The 4,639-nt window shown below is 39.2% G+C and overlaps 1 pseudogene; it reads right to left on the bottom strand.

The window, feature by feature from the left end:
* Positions 1-1,980: 1,980 nt before the first annotated feature.
* Positions 1,981-4,061, bottom strand: LOC141543241 (actin, cytoplasmic 2-like; annotated as a pseudogene).
* Between the last annotated feature and the right edge of the window lie 578 nt (positions 4,062-4,639).

Below are 4,639 nucleotides of genomic sequence, written 5' to 3'. Positions count from 1 at the left end.
ATTGGATTATCTACACATAAGAAATTACAAATTGTCTTTAATAACCCCAAGTTTCTGCTGAAAACACGCAAATCTGTTTTAATGCTAGCATATTCAAGTAACTCATACAAATAAATAAAATTTAAAATGACAATAAATCCAATTTGTGTTATCTCTTTTTCTCTTTGTTTAATTTTTTTTAATGAATTGATTACAATGTGTAGAGAGTCATAGATAGTGGGGGAATACGGGGTGAGGTATAAGACCTTCCAGCCCAGGAAGGAAACCTGCTGAAGTGTCTAGTTGGCTCCCCATTACCCCAGGGATGTCTTAGACTTCTTGAGAAGTTAGGGGGTGTGACAATCTGTGTTGTAATTAATGCAAAATTATATTAAGTGTTAACATCTATACAGAATAGCAAGTTGTTTATGTGACCCTGTATGTGCAGTATATAGTTAGTGCATGCACAGTATGCTATAGTTATGTAAAAGTATTAGGATATATTTAATGCTGAGGGAATTTTGAATAAATAAACTCTTGTTTGATCATCTTTATGAGTTCTGCCCCTTCACTCCTCACCCATGATCAGGATTTAGGCTTGCACTGAAATCCTCCAATGAGAAGGTCTGGACACAATGGGTACCATTCTTTTCTGGTCTTATAGTTATTCTTCAATTTCATGAAAAGCTTCCCTTTGTACCACTAATGTTAAATTGACCTCTTGAAGAATACCAACAATTTTCCAATATTCAAATCAAACTGTCTTTATCAATTACCTTCAACATTTCTTTCACATTTCAAACTTTTTAACCTTTTTTTCCCATCTCTAAATTCAATAATTATATAGATCCTATGATTTTTTTCTTCGTAAAAGTTTCTCCTCCAGCATTTTGGAACTATGATCAAAAAGTTATTAAACTATGCGTACCCTTTGACCCAGCATTGTTACTACTGGGCTTATATCCCAAAGAGATCTTAAAGAAGGGAAAGGGACATGTATGTGCAAGAATGTTTGTGGCAGCCCTCTTTGTAGTGGCCAGAAACTGGAAACTATGTGGATGCCCATCAACTTGGCTGAATCAATTGTGGTATATAAATATTATGGAATATTATTGTTTTGTAAGAAATGACCAACAGGCTAATTTCAGAAATGCCTGGAGAGACTTACAGGAACTGATGCTGAGTGAAATGAGTAGGACCAGGAGATCATTATATACTTCAACAACAATACTATATGATGATTAATTCTGATGGATGTGGCCATTTTCAACAATGATATGAACCAAATCAGTTCCAAAAGAGGAGTAATGAGCTGAATCAGCTACACCCAGTGAAAGAACTCTGGGAGATGACTATGAACCACTTCATGGAATTCCCAATCCCTCTATTTTTGTCTGCTTGCATTTTGGATTTCCTTCCCAGGCTAATTGTACACTATTTCAAAGTCCGATTCTTTTTGTACAGCAAAACAACTGTTTGGACATGTATACATATATTGTATTTAATTTATACTTTAACATATTTAACATGTATTGTTCAACCTGCCATCTGGGTGGGGGAAGGAGGGGATAAATTAGAACAAAAGGTTTGGTAATCATTATGTCCAGGCTAGCTCCTCTGAAGGGCTCAGAATCAGCCAGAGTCAGGATAAGCAAAAGTCCTTGCCCCATGTTGGGTGCCAAATTGTAGTCCTGTTGTTTCTCAATTGTAATCCTTTTCTGGGGGGAGGTTTCTTTTCTGTAAATGTTTTTCTCTGTGAGGCTCCCTCTTGGGAAGCTTCTGGAGCCTCCAGCCAGAGCAAAGGTAGAATCTTGAATCCTCTTCTTCCTTAATCCTAGCCCTGACTCTCCTCCACCTTCCCGGAAGTTCTCCTGGGAAGTCTTGTCCTTGACCCAATCCAGACTGCTTTCTTCCAGACTGCCCTCTCCTTTTATCCTCCCAGAGAATGGGCTTGTGGGTACTCCAGGTGCTTGTGGGAATTCCAACAACCAATGAACTTGCTTTTTTATTTATATTTTTTTCAGTTTACTTGCAGCACTTTTATTTTTCCTTACACAATGACGTGTTGGGCATTACAATTCTCAACTCTTAGGATGACTTACAAATTTTGGTATTCTACTGTCATGTGAGAACATTAAGGCAACATACAAAAATCTTACATAAATTAGATGCACAAATTTACAGGTTGTAAATGCAAACTTTTTTTTTGCAACTCAAGGTTGAGTAACTTAGCCCCATGACATTGGGGGAAACAGTGGGTTAAGAGAAAAAAAAAACAACTGGTTCCTAAGGCTTGGATTTAATATGTATTCCTGCTACGAAGGTGGCAAGATATAACACACATTTAATAAACTTGCCAGCCTTAGGAGAGAAATTCTGTAAGTCAGCTCTTTTAGATGCTGGAAATCTGACCTTTAGATACCCTGTACAGATCTGATGCTTTATAGAACTAAACTGTACAGCTGTTGAGTATCAACCAGCCAAATACTATATTGCCATATCAGGTCATCTCTATAGAAGTTAACTCTTAGCCTTACCTGTCAAAATGAAGTGACCTGTATCAGGGTTTAGATCAAAGATATGTACAAGGTATGCTAAAATGTACACCAAGGGAACAACTGTTAACTTGAATACGAGGTCAAATCAGTAACGGTTCAACAATCTAAAAAGTGCTGATATTTGTCTAATATCAGTTACAACTTCCCCAAGGACAAGTTTCTTTTCAAAGAAGGCTTATTCCAGTTTCATGAGGCTAACATGAGGTGTATATTTGCCAGGGCAAATTTTTACTTTGTGAATACTCATGCAGCAAATGCTACGCATTTGCTAGCAGTCCATTTAGAAGCATTTGTGATGGACAATGGATGGGCCAGATTCATCATATTCCTGCTTGCTGATCCACATCTGCTGGAAGGTGGAGAGAGATGCCAGAATGGAGCCACCAATCCAGACGGAATACTTACGTTCAGGAGGGGCAATGATCTTAATTTTCATTGTGCTAGGGGCCAGGGCGGTGATTTCTTTCTGCATTCTGTCAGCAATACCAGGGTACATGGTAGTACCACCAGACAATAATACTATGTTGGCATATAGATCCTTTCGGATGTCAACATCACACTTCATGATAGAATTGAAAGTGGTCTCATGAATGCCACAGGATTCCATACCCAGGAAGGATGGCTGGAAGAGGACCTCTGGACACCTGAACCTCTCATTGCCAATGGTGATCACCTGGCCATCAGGAAGCTCATAGCTCTTCTCCAGAGAGGAGGATGAAGCAGCTGTGGCCATCTCCGCTCGAAGTCCAGGGCAACGTAGCACAACTTCTCCTTGATGTCACAAACAATTTCCCTTTCAGCTGTAGTAGTGAAGCTGTACCCTCTTTCTGTCAGTGTCTTCATGAGGTAGTCTGTCAGGTCACAACCAGCCAAATCTAGACGAAGGATGGCATGGGGAAGGGCATAACCTTCATAGATGGGCACAGTGTGGGTGACACCATCACCAGAGTCCATAACAATACCAGTGGTATGACCAGAGGCATACAGAGACAACACAGCCTGAATTGCAACATACATGGCTGGGGTGTTGAAGGTCTCAAACATGATCTGTGTCATCTTCTCTCTGTTGGCCTTGGGGTTCAAGGGTGCTTCTGTAAGCAAAACAGGGTGTTCCTCAGGGGCTACACGAAGCTCATTGTAGAAAGTATGATGCCAGATTTTCTCCATGTCATCCCAGTTGGTAACAATGCCATGTTCAATGGGGTATTTTAGAGTCAGGATACCTCTCTTGCTCTGGGCTTCATCACCAACGTAACTGTCCTTCTGCCCCATTCCTACCATGACACCCTGATGTCTTGGGCGTCCAACAATGGAGGGGAACACAGCTCGAGGAGCATCATCCCCAGCAAAGCCAGCTTTGCACATACCAGAGCCATTGTCAATGACAAGAGCAGTGATTTCTTCTTCCATTTTTGTTTAATCTGAGGTTGCAAACCGTCCTAGTCTCAGAATTTAGAGCGGGGGTAAAGGGAGGGGGCAAGTAAAGGGGGAGTCCAAAGTAGCCTACAAGTGCTGCCAGCTACCACTGAGTGAGCGAACTTGCTTTTTTTAAAGGTGTAAACTCCTTTAAAAGTGTGAACACTGAGCTAGAGAATTGTTAAGTACCATACTAAATTAGACAACTGAGTTATCCCCTAGTAAACCTAACAGGTAATTTTCAATGTTGTAAAATTACCTATGCATATATCTGGTAAATAAAAACTATTAAAATTTTTAAAAAGTCTCTCCTCTTTCAGATAACATAACAAGTCATTCTCTGGGTTCTCTTCTTACTTCTGTGATCATTTGTTCATTGTATATTTTTCATATTTTATTAGAATGTATTGTTACTGATGTCTCCCTACTTAGCTCCAAGATGTTGATTCCAGAATTCTATATCTAGCAGTGACCACTTGTTTTATATTTTGAAAAGCCTGATTAAAATATAGATCTGACTGTTCTGACAGAAAATTTAAACTCAACATATGCAAATTGAACTCATAACCTTTTAAACTGGATTATCGGATAATAGGACATTTTCCCAATTTCTAAGTTTTAACACCTCAAAGTTACAAGATCTTCATTATTCTTTTTAAAATGTGTGTTTGATGCTTTTTGTTTTC

Source organism: Sminthopsis crassicaudata, chromosome 5 (genome assembly GCF_048593235.1).
Source record: "Sminthopsis crassicaudata isolate SCR6 chromosome 5, ASM4859323v1, whole genome shotgun sequence".
In the NCBI taxonomy this organism is placed as follows: Eukaryota; Metazoa; Chordata; class Mammalia; order Dasyuromorphia; family Dasyuridae; genus Sminthopsis; species Sminthopsis crassicaudata.
The sequence above is the reverse complement of the archived record's forward strand: the minus strand, read 5'-3'. Positions and strand labels throughout refer to the sequence as shown.